Here is a 17409-nt window from a genome sequence, read left to right as displayed (position 1 = left end):
AGAAGATTACTTGTGTCCCAGAGTTTGAGCCCATCCTGGTAGCATAGAGAGACCCTTTCTTATTTAACAAAAAAAAAGGGGGGGGGGAGCCCTGAGTCTATGAATGAGTACATCATGTGACATTGATCTGGATTCCAAAGTGGCTGTTGTCACCCAGAGCTGAGGGAACTAAGGTAGTTCAGGATGTTTAACATATCACATGCATCTTTCTGAGGCCAGGTTGAATTGTTTTGGATGAAACTGAATGGCTGTAGACAATCTGGCCACAATCTGGCCCCATTCTTCACAGAAGCAATAGAAGAGAATGAGGCTGTCCTTTCTTGTTAAATGCCCATTTTAGCAAAATTCATCTCTTTCTCTCTCTCTCTCAGTAAAACTTATCTGTTGAAGATGGTTTCATAATGATGGGTGTGTGATATTAGTAGTGGAAATAATTTCTTTTTTTTTTTTTTTTTTTTTTTTTTTTTTTTTTCTTTTTGAGACAGGGTTTCTCTGTGTCCCAGAAATTCCTGGCTGTCCTGGATCTCGCTCTGTAGACCAGGCTGGCCTAGAACTCAGAGAAATCCACCTTTCTCTGCCTCCTAGTGCTGGGATTAAAGGTGTGTACCATCACTGCCTGGCCAATAGTTTCTGATAAAGAACATCTTTTTAGTAAAAAATATAGGTTTCACATATTTTCTGTATTATTTACTGTGCTTTTATCATTCTGGAATCCTTTCGTGAATATAGATTTACTAGATTCTCACCAAAAGCCAAAACAGGAACTAGGGGAAAAACTATTTTACAACCGAGTCCATGAAAAGTAGGCCTGTTTCTGGGCGGTGGCGGCACACACCTTTAACCCCAGCACTCAGGAGGCAGAGGCAGTGGGTCTCTGTGAGTTCGGGGCCAGCCTGGTCTACAAAGCAAGTTCCAGGACAGCCAGGGCTGTTACACAGAGAAACCCAGTCTAAAAAAAAAAAAAAAAAAAAAAAAGTAGGCTTGCCACCCTTTCAGCAGTAAGTGAAATGTAGAACTAGAGCTTTGCCTCAGACCTGATCCCAGGCCTGGCCTCCCTTGTCAGAGCTTGGAGGCCATTGTATACCTAATGCAGTTTTAATTTTCAAGCAGCCATTGGGTGCCTTGAGGTCAGAATGCAGTACAACTTCAGATAAAGCAGAATTGCCCCACCTAGAAGTCCATTAGTTGCTCTGTTTTCTGGGTAGCTTTAAATTGGGAACAAGGTAGAGTTGACAGTTGCCTCCATCTCCTCAAGCATAGAATCAACTCCTTCCAGGTCTAGCAAAGATGGCTGGAAGCCCTGAACTCTGGCCTGTGTCTGCAATTCCACAGCAAGGGTCAGGGCTGAAAACATAAACCCATGGGTTTATGTCAACAGGAAGGGCTATTGTCAGCTCCTTTTCGACAGGTGAGGGGGCAGGGCAGGAAGTCATCACCTGAGCCAGGACCCTGCCTGAGGCCTCAGAGAGCCAAAGAGAAAAAGAAAGCCCACCTCTCATCTATGGGCTTTAACTGTGCAGGAATCACTCTCTCCGGTCTCCACTGTTCTCATCTCACAGAGAACAACTAAATCAATATCCTCTTGACCTCATGGGGAAAAATAAAATGTTTCTCTACATGGTGTCCCCAAGACCACAGTACCAGCAGAACCACACCAAAGTGCTATTGAACAACTAGATTTCCAGGCACTTCACACACCTTGGATCCCTGAGCCTGCGTGCCACGTGTATATGCATGTAGGATGCCTGCATGTGTGTCTGAGGGTGTGTAGACTCATGGGCAGACATATAGAACTATAATCTCGGTTTCAGCTAGGCTTGTTGGCCACAGAGCTCTTGCTGTCTGCCTGTCTCTATTCCCCAACCCCCAATGCTTGAGTTACAAGTACTCACAGCCATGCAAGCCTGGCGTGTGTGTGTGTGTGTTGTGTGTGTGTGTGTGTGTGTGTGTGTGTGTGTGTAGTGTGTGTGGGGGTATTACATATTCAAACTCAAGGCGTCGTGCTTACATACCAGATGTTCTTACCCAATGAGCTATATCCCAGTCCCTAATACTCCCTTTTGAAAGACCTTGTACTATACCTTCATAAGGACCATTTCAGGGAAATTTCTCCTAAAGCTCTTCTTTTTCTCATCTTAAAATCATATCATATATTTTTTGGATTGTACAAACCTGCACCTCTACAGTTCACTTGGATGCACCAAAGCATCTCTGTCTGTGGACAATTTTCTTTTCTTTGCCTTTTGTACCTGACTCTTACCCCTGTATTTCCCCTCAGCTGCTTCCCTCTCTACCCGAGCTCTGGCAACATCTATGTCAGTCTAGTTTCCTGCCCCTTATAATTTTCAACACACATGAGCACAGACTACATGTGACACACATAGAGGCGTTGCATTTTGTGTCACTGAAATAGAAATTCCTAAAATTTCTTTCCGGTTTCTGCTTTCTTTCACTCAACAAAACCTGATAGAAAAGATTCTACACTGTAGGAGTCAGCTTCAGTCTGCTCTTTTAAATGGTTACATATGATTCCACAATGTGTATGAGTCATAACTGTAATCTCTTCCTGCTGATGGATGCACTTTGGCTCCCTATTCTTATGAATAAAGAAATTAGCATTCTTGCATATTGTATTTGTTTTATGTCTAGTGCACAGATTCTTCTCCATAAGACAGAGGGCCATGTAAGTGGTTGCTATCCGTACTCTTGCAGAATGATATACATTTTATCATTTTATTTGCAATGGTAAATGTATTTTTGATAAATCAGCTTGCTTGCTAAATAAGACAATACTTATCTGAGTGATATTTCATATTAAAGTACTTCCCCTCTTACTTGTCATTATATACAAGTGTTTAGGTATCAAGGTGTGATGGGTTATAGAAATATGTAATATGTTGGATTTTATTTATTTATTTGTCTGTTTGTTTGTTTGTTTGTTTGTGCTCTCTTGCACGTGTGTGTGTGGAATCCAGAGGAGGACTTTTAGGAGTCAGTTCTCTCCAATTATGTGGGGTTCTGGGGATGGAACTCCAGTTGTCAGGCTTTGCAAACAACACCATCTTGCTGGCCCAATATTAAATTTAAACGCCCTTCGTTTCCTGGTGTTCCAATTTCCCCAAGCATTGCTGTGTTTTACATCAGCATCTCACTATTACAACGTGTCATGTGCAAAAAGATTGAATTCTATGGCACTGCAAGGGATGATGTAAGGAAAAAAACAAATGACAAAAACTAGCAAAACCAAACCAAATAAACCACCTTCCAAATTTCAGAAAATATTATCTGAGATGGGGGAGGGAGAGACAGCGAGAGGGAGGGAGAGAGAGAGAGAGAGACAGAGAGAAAGACAGAGAGAACACAGAGATGGATGGATAAATGTGTGGATGGATGGATGGATGGATGGATGGATGGATGGATGGATGGATGGATAGATGGATGGATGGATGAATGGGTCATAAGAACAAAGACAAACTCCTGATATTTGGCCGTCCCTGTCAGCAGCTGAATCTGATGGGATCTGTTTTTCTGCAGTGTTAAATACACAGGATCAGTCAGGGCCAAAGGGGAGTTTTATGAAAGCAACAGCCTTTCTTTTTTTTTCTTTTCTTTTCCTTTTCTCATTTGAAAGACCTTATTTTAAAAAATTACATGGAAAAGAAGAAGGGGGGGGTGCTCTTACCAGACACCTCTCAATCAATTCTTGATCAATATTGTTTACCTCTTGGACTTAATTATGCTCCTGCCTCAGCCTCCAGAGTAGGCAGGACTACAGACATATCCAATCTTGCCAAGCTTGATTTGTTTGGTCGGAACATGTCTATGTGTTCAAGAAGCATCAAAGTGTACAATTTCCTTGAGGCCATTTCCGAAGTACCATTTATAGTTCATGAAAAATAGCAAGATTCAAAATGGGCAGTTTAAGAAAGGCTTGAGCAGCAGAGGAAGGGGCAGGAATGAGATATAGCAGAGAAGGGACTAGACTTTTGACCTGAGAAACAGCAGTTTAAACATGGAAGAAAAGACATACATAGGACAGCCTGCATAGGCCGAGCTGCTGTGGAAGCACATTCCAGGAAAATCTTAAGAGATTACTTTAATAATAAACCATGCATTCTTCAGCAAGCTGTCACGGGATTAACTACCCCTTTCTAGGCTGGGAGCACAGTCCAGATTCCACCCCACCCCACCACAAGCAGGTTTTGTGCAAACGACAATCGTTTCTGTGGGGACTGTGGTTTTTAAAACATTGCATTTAAATTTTTTTTTTGCCTACCTTAATTTTCTAAACAAATTTTGGTGGTGATAAAAAAAAAACCATCATGCTGTCCACAGTTGAACCTCTGGGTGGGCTTTGACGTGCTTCTCCCTAGGAGAACATGCTCATTTTAGACTGACTGAAAAGTTAGCAGCATAAATGGGACAGGAAACAGCACCTCCTGGGATAAAAAGAGTTAAATTTATTTTTATTCCCCCCCCCACAATGTGAGCAGGACATTGAGCTACTGCCAAGACCAGTATCAGCACCCTAGAGATATAAAAACACACTTCAAACTGGAGTCCTTACTGCTGTCTCTTTAGATGTCTGTATAAAACAACGGTGTCCATTTTGAGCGGCAACCTTGAGACCACTGCTCCCAGACGAGCTATTTGGGCCCAAATCTTCTCTTCACACTGCAGTTCAGAGCAGATGGAATCCTTTCCTTCCTCTGGTTTCTAAGGCAAATCGCTTCCTTTTTACTAGGAACCAAGTTAACACATTGTAGAAATAGTTTTTGAACTATATTGATAAAGATACAGGCTTGGGTGAGCACTTCCAAGCTGAGAAATGATGCATCTGTTTTGGAGACCTGTTTCTTTTGTAGTATCAGAGCCTCCGTTTGCTTGAATGGACTGCCTTTTATGTTTTCTAATTTCTGAGTCTTTTGAAATGAAACCATTTCTCTAAACTTCTGGATTTTAGACACAAAGTGTGATGTCCTCAGAGGAAGCAGACTTAAAGTACTCACCTAAGTGTTATGTATTCACGGAACTAAGAGGCAGACTAAAATCTTGTCATTCGCAGAAAGTCTTTTTTTTTTTTTTTTTAACACAATCATAGAAAATTACCTCAGAAGAATATTGGAAGCTACCGGCACCACCTCCTGTCCTGTGCATACCCAGGTGTGGAGGGAATGCAGAGGTGTGGGGGGGGGGCAGCATACTGGCCAGCTGTGCTCTTCTGTGTCCCTTGCTCTCCCTGCACATAGGAGGCTGTTCCAAGCCTGACCTACTTGTGAGCAGAAACTGCCGCTCACACTGAGCTACCTCAAATTACACAGTGGCTTTGCAGCCGGGACTAGGCGTGGACCACAAAATACATCCTTGGTGCGCCATAAGCCCGACTTGAACCCTGGGTTTTCAGTGGTAAAATGCAAATCCATCGTGTTGCTTACTCAATAAAATCAATAACCCATTACATCCAAGTGACAGTTTGTCATTTTCATAACCCATACATTCTGCTTCCAACAAACAGGGCGGGGGGGGGGGGGGGGGCAGGGAGGAGAGGGAGGAAGAGGAGGAGCAGGAGGAAAATAGACAAGAAGAGGTCTAAGAAAAAAGGACTAAATGAAATAACAAAGCAAAGAGAGGAGGAGGAAGAAGAGGAAGTGGAGGGGACCTTCCCCAAACATGATTTCCTATGTCCTTAAAAAGCACCACTGTTTCTATGGATATCTGACAACTGTCCCTGACTTTAAAATATGTAGAAAAGAAACTGCAAGCTTCCATATGGCCTCTGGGGTCCACTCTGCCTGGCATCTACAGTTGAGCATTGATAGAGACAGTTTTCAACATTTCTTCTCATATCTCAAGGTTGTTTTTGTAGTTTTGGTTTTTCTAGACAAAGTTTCTCTCTGTAGCTTTAGAGTCCATCCTGGAACTCACTCTGTAGACCAGGCTGGCCTCGAACTCACAGAAATCAACTGCCTCCAGAGCGCTGGAATTAAAGGTGTGCACCATCACTGCTGGACGATATCCCAAGGTTTTCATGCAGGAATTTTTTTTTTTTTTATGCTGTAGAAACTAGCAGACAAAGTCATATTATCTGCATGTGGGTGGTAGCCACTGAAAGGAAATCCAGAATACAACTTGGTTATATCACAAATGTAGATCATTAGATATATGCTAAAGTGTTTCGTTTAGGCCAGTTTCACGGAGAGAATATGGTCTTGCATGTGTATGCGTGGTATTAAATGTCAATATAAGCACGTCTTTTTTACACGGGCATACACAGGTTTCCATCCTATTTAAGCACGTCCACATTTGCAATTAAGGGACACTGATTTCTTTAAAGGTGACAATCCAGTCACATGCTCAGCTTTAGAAAGGACAGATCAGATCGGACCTGGGACCCACCATAAATGTAGGGAAAGTCAGGAGTAAAGGCATCTCTTTGTTCAAAAGGCCCCAGGCGGCTTAGGATGAGTTAGCGTGCCACACCACTTGAAGTGGCAATCCAGGGAACGGATCTGTGAAACGCAATTTAGTGGATCCCACCCCTTTCAGAGTTTCCCTTTCCTGTCCTTATGTGCACCCTGCCCGGGCCCCCGTTAGTGTGGGACTCCTGGCCCCGGCTGTGCACAGTCCTTTCTCTGGGTCTCTGCGATCGCCCCCAGCTGGCCGAGCGAGCGCACGGAGCGCAGAAGGCACCGGACTCCGTGGCTGCGAGGCGAGTTAATAAACAGTTAAGTTTGGAAGACTCCGTAGCACGTTGAGGGGGAGTTACCAAGCCCAGGCAGCAAAAACATCCCGCCACATTCCTGGGGAGTCCTCAGCTGCCAGCATCTGATTAGAACCATATCTCTCTCCCCGGGAGTGGCCGCGCGGCACCGAGGCTCCCGGCCCGCGGCTATTTAAGCGGGGCTAACCGCGTCCTCGGCGCTGCAGCCTAGAGGCTCCCGGCAGGCACGGGGAAGTCATGCTGGCTCCGCAGAGGCACTAGCTAGCCCGTGAGTAGCTCTGCCATCCTCCTTCCCTTTGGCTCCATTTTTTTTTTGCGGATCTCCTTCTCTCCTTTGCTGGCTCCTCTCTTCCCACCCCTGTCTTGGCTGCAGACCTTGGGCGGTGGGGGGAATCTTACAAACGGGACCCTGTACTCCGGGGGAAAGCGGCGGTTTTGTGGCCTGACATCTGTGGAATGCTTCCAAGGAATGCATTTTACCTTTGGGGTCGGACTCCAGACGCCCATCCTGTGACATTTAAAGAGCCCATCCGTGTGCGTGTGTGTGTGTGTGTGTGTGTGTGTGTGTGTGTGTGTGTGTCCGTCCGTGTTCGCGGAGTGCTTAAGGGCTTTGGGGACATCCCAGGGAGGACACCGGTGTGGCCGCCGACCACCTAATTAACTGCTGAAGGGTGTTCGGTTTTGCCCCGTGACAAAGGCTGGACGTGGTTTGTGCCTCTAAGGAGCTAGCTATTTTCTGCTGACTGACAGCATAGGTCACTAAAAATGTGAACTTTGTCTTACACGAGCATTCCTAGGAAAGTATCTGCCCAGGCGACTTAACAAACTTGTTTTCAATCCCCGAAGCGTTTAAACGCTGTTTTCCTGCCGACTGTAAACTGGTTGGAAGGATTAAGTAAGAATTCGAGAAAAGGGAGGAAAAAAACGTGTTAGTTAAAACCTTGGAGTCCCCGTCAACATAGCGGTTTTCTTTGCAGCATAGAGCTGACTGTTATTCCTTTCTACTAGCTCTCCCTCTTCACTTAATCCAGAGCCTGGGATTCAGCTCTGTAGTAGGTTTCAGAAGGGAGCTGCTTGAACCCAAAGGGAAATTTAACTGGATTAAAAACACTTAAAGAAGCTGGATGTTATCTCCACCCAGGCACCCCCACACCCTTTCCTCTTTCTTCTTAGCCTGTGTTCAGAAGGAAGGGAGCTGCTACTCTGAAAACCGAGAAGAGCAGGACCGAGGCTCCAGACACATGGAAAGATTTAAAAATTATGCAGGGGGCAACTTCATGAATAGTAAATGTTGCTGTTGCTCTATAAAGTGACTTGAGGAAAATATTTCTGGCCCTAATAACGCAAAGCAGGAGAGCGGAGGGGGACCGAGGTATATACAACTCCAACCTAGGTAGCGGCAGAAAATTTGCCAAAACGTCTTGGAGACACCTGAGAAGGCTACTGAAATGGTTCTCATGGGATGTATCATGCATCTTTCTTACAATCTTGACGCCTGGGCTCTACACCCAGAAGCACTGACTGGTTGTTCAGAAAGGAAGGGCTAGCCAGGATTCGGGACTTGCTGCTACCAAATGGCTTGTCATGGTGCTCTCTTGACCTGGATTAGGCTACCTTCTTCTTGCCAGGCACCCCACCTACCCAGGCGCCTACCACTCCACTCCCTTGATCTAAGGCAGGGCGGCACACCAGTGCTGAACGGAATTTACTGGCTTGAGAATTTAGGCGGGTTCCTGAGGAAAAGAGCTTGGTGTCCGGGAAAAGCAATGTTACAGTGAACGGAACTCAGAAGGTGAGATAAGCAAGACCCCTTGAGAAAGGAGATGTGGTGGTCTCTTGGAACATGTTATTTCAGACCCAGACCATTTCTTCCACGTTCTTAGTCACTTTGTCCTAAAGCTCACACTGGATTCTGATTCTTCTGCTTTTTTTTTTTTTTTTTTTTTAAACTAATAACAAATCCCTTCTCTCCCTACTACCCACTCCAGCCCTTTGGTCCAATCTTTTCCCTAGAAACTGTTAGTTCTAAGGCCGGTATGTTCCCTCTTTCCCCTGGAGTTCTAGAGAAGGAGCCCAGGCAGGACCTTGGCCATGCCTGGCAAGCCACTGAGCCCGGATGAGATGGTCTTACTCCGCACCTGAGTCTAGACTCATCCTCCTCCTGCCTCCGCCCCATGAGGGCTAGGATTGTAGGTAGAGGCTACCACACCTGACCAAGCTATGCCATTTAACTCTGGCCAGAAGGGAGAGATTGCAGAGGAATGGGGAGAATGTCTTCTGCCTTTGCCTCCAGTGTGTTTATGGGGCTGGTGATACTGATACCGCAGCTTATCTCCAGCTGAGGACGACGTAAAAAAAGGCTGGGTAAGGTAACTACTGCGTTGTTTTCCTGCCTTGCTGATTTGTGAAGAAAGAACGAAAACCAGAGGTTCGTTCCTTCTTTTCCTTTCTTCCTTTTTTTTTTTTTCTTTTGGTGTCTTGAAACAGAGTTTCAATGCATCTCTCTTCCCAGGCTGACTTTGAACTTCTAGCCTATGTCTTTTGTTTGTTTGTTTGTTTGTTTGTTTTTTGAGACAGGGTTTCTCTGTGTAGCTCTGTGCCTTTCCTGGATCTCGCTCTCTAGCCCAGGCTGGCCTCGAACTCACAGAGATCGGCCTGGCTCTGCCTCCCGAGTGCTGGTATTAAAGGCGTGCGCCACCACCCGCCTGGCGCCTATGTCTTTTGAGTCCTGGAATTATAGGCACGCACCACCTCGCCCAGCTCAGAGTTTGCGCTTCTGCTAAAGACTTACTATAATTTTAAGAGTTAAACTAAAAGTCTAAATTCCTATTTCTTGGTCTTGCTTCTTGTCTTACTCCAGGGGTTAGATGGATTTTGGTCGGCTTGTTGGGGGTGAAGGGTGTTTTGTTTTTAAGATACTTGTTGGCATGGTGATGGTGTAAAGGCTTCTGGGAGCTGCTGACCAGCTGATCTGGTTTGCTCAGCCATAGCCCTGTTACCTAAAATTTACAAGACCGGGAAAACATGGCTTGCTGGGTGGCTTGTGGCCCTCCGGAAGCATTATGGGAAACGGCTCCTGGTGAGACCATGAGGAGCTTGCTCCTTCATTTCTCACCTAGTCTGAGCCTGAGCTTGGAAACACGGTGTGTTTCTTTGCCTCTTCCCTCCAGTGGGCGATACATCGTTCCTTTTCTTAAAGACAAAGCTAGGGTGCTGGAATGTGTGAAAAGGCTGCTGAAAGAGTTCACTTAGAGCCCTAAGTTGCCTCAACTGGAAGACTTGCTAGAGGACTGGCCTGGGGGATTACGTAACTGACCTACCATATAAGGTTTCCTGCACTGGACAGAATTAGAATGGGAAGCAGATTGGCGATATGAAACACCTGAGTAGCAGGATGTGGTTTTTCTGTTTTGTTGTTTTGTTTTGTTTTTCATTCTCCCCGGATGTTGTAATTGTTATAGACTATGACTGAATTGCAGAGGCCGGCCCAAATCTCCTTTAGATGACCTAGTGTTCACAACAGATAAGTGTGTTTAAGGGAAACCTAAATCATGGTAAGATATCCTAGTGGGTTAATCATGTCAGTTAGAAGCAAATAATCAGGTCTCCTCTTAGAGACAAAACCTGAAATCCTGCTGAGGGCTACAAATAAATAATGCTGGGTATACTTTTTGTTTTGTTTTGTTTTTTGTTTTTCCGGGCAGGGTTTCTCTGTGTAGTTTTGGTGCCTGTCCTGGATCTGGCTCTGTAGACCAGGCTGGCCTCAAACTCACAGAGACCCTCCTGGCTCTGCCTCCCGAGTGCTGGGATTAAAGGCATGTGCCACCACTGCCTGGCTGATGCTGGGTATCTTAAAGGGCCAGCAGCTTGTGCACTCATATGCTAGCTGCTGTCCGTCCTTCTGCTAACACAGCGCAGTTGGGTAGTGGTTGAAAGCATCCACACAACTGCTGGTAAAACGACCTTGTGCGCACCGAGTAACCTCTCAGTAATTCTGTTTTCTTAGCTGAGGAAGAACAATGGTGCTTAGGGACACTGGGAAGATAAATTAATCTACATCTTTAGAATGCTTTATTCTGTTTGTCTGTTTGTTTCTGCTCCCTGAACAACTGAATTGGTGTCTTTGTGACCACTGAAGGCAAATGGAGAATTTCTTAATCACAACTGAATACCATTCACCTATCTGAAAATGTTAATCATTCAAGAACTCAATACTAAGAAAGCCTGTGCGTTTCCTTGCGTTCACGCTAGAACAGACAGTCACTCTCTGTTCTCAGTGTGGAGGCTTGCTATTTGGTTTGGTCAGAATGACCTCTGGTCTCCTTTAAATCTTCCCCACACTCTCAGACTCCCTACAGAGAGAGAATGATCCTTCTTCTGAAGTCAGCATTCTAGCCAAGGAAGTGGGAAAGGGAGGGGGCACCCTGACTAACCCAGGGACTAGGCCAGGACATTGGGGCCCCAATACTATCATGGCCCACATAGCTGGGCAGGTTGCCATGGTTATTCCCCTTCCTGCATCTTTCCACCACCCTGGAAGGAAACTTGCCCCTCTAGGGTAAGCAGAATCAGAACAAATTGCTTCCTGGCCTAAAAATGGAAATCAGTCAGTAAAGCAGAATCTTTCTCTCTACACATATTGCCCTTCCCTCACCCCTCAAACTTATTTTAATTCCAGTATAAACGTCTAATCTTTGCTAGCTCTTATATCTAGATAACAACACATGACGGCTAATAAAATTTCAGTTATTACCTCGGCACAGAAGTTGCTTGGCAATTTCTGTTCCTCTTATAACCTGCACAAACTAGCCGGGGGCCAATGACCTTTGGCTGATGTAAGCTGGTAAGAATTCTCAGTAATGGGACATGCCAACTTAATGTTTAGTTCTAGGGAAGTGACCAGGAAGCAGAAAGTATGGCAACCCATCTCTTAGACTTTCAAGAAGTGTTAGAGAAAAGAGTAAGGGGAAAATAGGAAGTAAGAATTCTAGAATGTTGAATCTATAATACTGTAAGAAGTAAGAGTATGTCACAAGGATAGAGCAGGTCCTTATGTGTATAAAATCTTGGATTCAACCCCCAACACCACAGAAAAGAAAGAAAATGAAATTAAAATGCTGTCAAACCTGGAAGAAGCTTGAGTGACAGAGGGAAGGCTTAAGATGTCTCTCTTAGTAAAAACTAGTCTGTTTTTCCTTAGCAATATGATGTAATCCATTAGGCTGAAATACACTAGGATCTTCAGAGGACATATAAACTGCCACTTGTAAGCAGATTCATAAAAACTGAAGTCACCCTTTCAGGATTAGACACTTGGTGTATGTTTCACAGCTAGAAGGTTTCACAGAGTGTGGTCTCCACTCCAGATTGATTGAACCCAAGTTGGCAAGAGGCCTTGCCCAGCTATAGTCTACAAACCTTCTATTTGATCTAAGAGCAACATTTGTAATTCAGCTTTATGATTCAGTCACTCAATGGAAAATATAACAACTTACTTCAGTTCCTGAAGTCATAGAAATAATAGAGCAAAACTATTTAAATATAATTATGTTTAGCTGCATCTTGGGTTGCAAAAAAGATGAGAAAGCACATACCTACAATGTTTTACCCATGGCTTTCTTGATCCGAGGAAAATAAATATAATCCTCAGTTTTACCACATTGCCTCACTTCTAAATCCTTTCACCTAGGCTGAGGTTTTTAAAGAGTATAATTAATCTCCAGTTATTAGGAGACTGTCTCAGCCAACATATTTTTAAAAAGGACTCCAGTAAACTACATCATTACCCTTAAACCAGCTGGTTTTCTCTAGCTCACATAACTTTTACATTTGTTTTCCATGCCATGTCCAGAAGTGCAGACAGGAGCCTCCACTGCAAATAAATCTACTGCACTTGGGTTTTAGAGAACTGTGTCTGAAGAAGGATCAATCCATTCCCCCATTTAACTTTCATTATACACAACTTGTAATAAAACAAAAAAATCTGGGCTGCGAAGATAATTCATTTGCTAGAGTGTTTATGTAACATGCCTAAGATCTGGAGTTCAATCCTTATTCTGAACTAGTTGTGGCTCATGAAGGTAATCCCAGCACTGGGGATGTGGAGGTGGGAAGATCAGAAGTTAAAGGGCATCAGCCTTCTGCAGTGAGTTTGAGGTCAGCATGGGTTACTTATCTCAGAAAAAGAGGTCCCCATTTCTTAGCTTCAGTATGATCAGCTTGCTCTACATCAGATCCTGAAGATGAACTGAGATTTAGTGTTTCTCTGAATAGTTACGAAGAAGCCAAGTAATGCATGGTGCTGGGTTGGCAGTGGAGAAACAACCGCCCCAGTGAGTAGAAATTAAGGAAGAAGTCTGCATCAGGTGAGGCCATACATACAAAATCTAGAGTTCTGCCAACTTGCAATGGAATGGCAGCCCTGGCATTTCTCAGAAATACTACTAAAAGCCAGGAATGTAGCTTATTGGTAGACCTCTTACTAAGTATGTACAAGGCTCTAGATTTGATTTCCAGTTTAAACAAACAAACAAACAAAAACCTGTTTAATTTCCCTAACGCTTAGTTACCACATTCACCTTGCAAAACAGTTAAGAATGACTGGAATGGGTAGAGATCCCAACTCCGACTGAAGCACACTGGGTGTCATCTGGAAATAGAGTTTCCAGTTGACTGGTTCTGAGATGGACAAGGTTAGTAGTTCGGCACGGACTCTGAACTACAAACGACCATGTCCACAAACCAGCTCTACTGTCACCCAAGAGATATAACATCTGAATTTCCTTTTTCCTCGAAGTTACAGCTGAAGGGAAAGTGGAAAGTTCCTGAGAATGACTGCTGACGCAGATGGATGATTGTTCTGGAGCCACCATCCTCTGTGAAATATCTGGGCTGATGCTGGAAAATGGCCTTATTCTTATTGATGGTGAATTTTAGATAAGCTAAATTCTGTTGCTGAACACATTGAGGCTGAGAGTTAAACCAGCTTTCTTTCATATCTTGAAACTACTAAACATGGAGGTCAAGCAGTAGAATATGGCAATATTTCATAAACCTGAAGGGACCAACAAATGCTAACTTTCATGGTTCCATTTTTTTTTCCCCCATGGTCAGGAAAAATAGAGGTTCTTTAAGTCTAGAGTTAATTTATACCTAAAAATCAGGAACATGAAAAGTAACCCTTTCCTTCCTGTGTCCATATTGGGCATAGATGCTCTCCTACATAACCTCATTTTTCTTTGTCCTTTCTCCCTCTCTCCCTCTCTTCCTTCTCCCACCCTCACTATGACCTTCCCTATAACCTTCTCTATTTCCCTCCCTCCATCCATCTCTCCCTCTCTCCCTCCCTTCCTTTTCTCCCTACTTTCTTTTATAAGACAGACTCTCACTCAGTAGCCCAAGCTGGGCTTCTCATCCTTCTGTTTCAGCCTCCCAAGGGCTTCATAGTTATGCACGATCACACCCAGTTTTTACATTTATGTTTTAACTGTTCTGGTTAGGACCAAAGTCTGTTCTGATAGTCTATGATACATAATTCATATGTTAATATACTTTTATGCTATCTTTTAGTGTTGTAAAAAGAAGCCAAATGCATTCGCAACTGTCAGAGGTGTTGAATAGTGAAGAGTACTGAACCAATTTTTCACTGTTCCCTGAGTCCGGATCAGAAATCAGATGTACACAGTAGGTCTTCCAATCTCTGTGCTTTGAGCAGGGGAACTCTGAGCTGTGCTTTAGTTACACCACCGCTGATTTTGCTGCTATTGTTATCATCAGATTTGTTTGTTCCCCAGGCCCTACAAAATTAAATATTATAAATGCAACCCCATTTTTGAAGTGTAAAACAAATGTATAGCTGATAACACGACTCTTCCATCAATAGTTAATGACATTCAATATTGATTTCTACCAGGTCAGAGGTTGAATTATAGGTAAGATTCTTCAGAAACCATCTGAAGAACGTTTGGTAGGTAGGTATATAGACAGATACATAGATAGATGATAGGCAGATGGATGGATGGATGGATGGATGGACGGACAGACTTGAATTAGAATGATAACTAATTTTATTTAGTATCCAAATTGTCTTCTGAAGTATAACTTGATGCAGAGATGTTAATTGCCCAAAACCTCTTGGGAATGCAATTCTCATTTATTTAGCTGTCTGGAGTTATAATAGCTAAACACTGGTTGAAATTCAAAATTGGATGCAGCTATTTACCTTATGCATGTTAGTTAGCAGACACATGCTAATTACCAACCACAAAAAAAAAATTTAGCTGGTCGTGGGATGTGTCTTTAATCCCAGTGCTGGGAGGCAGAGAAAGGTATATATCTGTGAGTTCTAGGGCAACCTGTTCTACATAGTGAGTTCTAGGCCAGTCAGGGCTGTATAGAGAAACCTTGTCTGAGACAGAGAGAGAGAGAGACAGAGAGAGAGAGAGAGAGAGAGAGAGAGAGAGAGAGAGAGAGAGAGAGAGAGAGAAAATGTCCATGTAATAGCACATGCCTATGGTCCCAGCACTAAGGGAGAAAAAGCAAGAAGAACTTGAGTTCAAGGCCAGCCTGGGCAACATAGTGAAATCCTGTTGACAAAAATAAAAGAAACTTAGAGAAAATGATAATCAACGAACAGAAATGTGTTTCAATTGAGTGGTGTAGGGTATTTACAGGGGTCCAGATGAAGACAAAAAAAGACCATGGTTGTAATAATGGAATTAGCCTTTAAAGGACTAAAGGAAGTCAAATATGCAAAGGTTAAAATGAGAAAAGATGTAGGAAGGAGACAAGGGAATCGCGTAGGTGGGAAAGAACGAGGTATGCTCAAATAACTCCATTCTCTCTGACCCCGACAGTACAGGTGGAGAGCCAAGAGATGATAATGTATAAAGGAAAACACAGAGGACATTAGTCATGGAAGTCAGGTCTTTATTTGCTAAGAGGATCTCTTCACTTAAGCAGAAAACCATGTTGACTCAGGCAAGTTAACCTGTCCATTCTAGCAAGATGAACATGATGAGTGCAGATTGCTTAGCAGTTGAAGAAAATCCCACCAGCAAAGTAGGGCAAAGATTTGCCTGATTTAATATTAAGGAGCAAAGGGGAAATCAGTATTGCTGTCTGTATTTATTTTGATTTGTTTGAAACAGGTTCTTTCTGTGCAGCTCAGGCGAGCCTCCAGTTCACTGTATAATCTGAGCTGAATTTAAACTCACCAATCTTTCCTGCCATTGGCCTGCCCAACCCCCAATCTCCAGTGCTGGAATTAGAAGCAGGTACCACCACCTCCTATCTGTGCATTAGTCTTAGTGTTCTAAAGCACTATGCTCTTTACCAGACTCCATAAAGCTTAGAAAAGTAGAGTAACTAATTCCCTCACCTCAAAAGTTTTATTAAGTTGAGGGAAGAATTCTAAATGAGTCAGAGAGCAACAATAGATCATGGTTACTGTGGGAAGATGATACAGTGAGTAAGAGGTCAGTAGAGACTTCTGAGACCATACACCTTGAGTAGACCTTGAACTACAGATTGGAATTTAAGTGGGAGAAGGCAATCGGGGATGCAGGCTAGGACAGCGGCATGAGAAGCATGGAAAGCATGGGACAATCATATCTCTGTTACAGACAAGAATGGCTCATCTAGCTAGAAAGCTGGTGGCTATGGATTCATACATCTGAAACCTGGTTAGGGAGTCTGAAGCTCAGCTCAAGTACAAATGAAGATAATGAGCTTGATTAACACAAAACCAGGAAGGCTAATCCAGTAGGCACTTCTACATAATGCCTCCACAAAAGCTGACTGGGTACAGCCAGAGTCACTTAAAACTTGGTTTATCATTGGAATTCTTTGAAAAGATGGAAAGTATTTAATCATTGCACTTTTTGACTTTAAGTCTTCTCAGTATATTAAGGAATAGAGTAGTGCCTGTGTAGAGAAGGTAAAAGTACACTATCCCATGTGTACTTATGTGAGCCAGGTACACATAACAAGGAATGTGACAATGAAGCAAGATTGGGGAGAAATGCTGGAACTCAGTAAAGCATAAGAAAAGTGGGAGGATGAGAAGCATGAAAATAAAAGATAACTGTGAAAAACAGTGAGTCAGAATTTTGCCAGATGAAGTAGATATGTGAACAGTCTAGGATGAAATCTGTTTCATTCCAAGCTACAGATAAAAAATACTCTTGTAGATTTTGTAGGCACATCCAGGTACAGAATAAATTCTATTAAGTCTCTTCCCAGCCCATGTACAGTGATGCTAACCCAGCTTCTTGTGTGAGAACTCTAATATAGAATAATGGATGCAGTCATGTTCTGTTTAAGAGTCTGGATGCAGAGGCTTCCTGCAGCCAGCATCTGGGGGAAGCTTCTATGAGGTGCCATGGTAGACTACTTTCTTGATAAAGATTGTCATAACATAAGGTTAATGCTTTTGTAACTAGGTAGTGCCCTTTAACCAAAGCTAGCTCGGGGAGTGGAAGGGAGAGAAAGTTACATTTTTCTGATAGCTGTTTCATTTAAATGAGGAGTTTGCCTCATACAAAAATGACTTTCTCAAGACTTTAGGATCCATTAACATGTTTAGTATCTCCTCTGAGTCATTCATGTTTCTCCAGTGGTGAAACTGATTGCCAGATGAATGTAACGTTTCCTTCTGCTTGTTTACAAAGTTAGCTATGAGTCAGAAC

General features: G+C 43.3%; 1 protein-coding gene across 3 annotated transcripts in view; it reads left to right on the top strand.

Annotated features, from left to right (window-relative positions):
* Window positions 1-6789: 6789 nt before the first annotated feature.
* Window positions 6790-17409, top strand: part of Dab2 (DAB adaptor protein 2) — a 55590-nt gene continuing 44970 nt past the window's right edge. For 2 of the 3 annotated variants that reach the window (XM_037209414.1, XM_028875592.2), the window contains exon 1: window positions 6790-6989. The gene's annotated coding sequence lies outside the window, so the exon portion shown is untranslated. The remainder of the gene's footprint in view (window positions 6990-17409) is intronic. The other variant, XM_028875594.2, reaches the window with a different exon arrangement.

Source organism: Peromyscus leucopus, chromosome 11 (genome assembly GCF_004664715.2).
Source record: "Peromyscus leucopus breed LL Stock chromosome 11, UCI_PerLeu_2.1, whole genome shotgun sequence".
In the NCBI taxonomy this organism is placed as follows: Eukaryota; Metazoa; Chordata; class Mammalia; order Rodentia; family Cricetidae; genus Peromyscus; species Peromyscus leucopus.
Note: the sequence above shows the minus strand (reverse complement) of the source record. Positions and strands in the feature narration are given on the sequence as shown.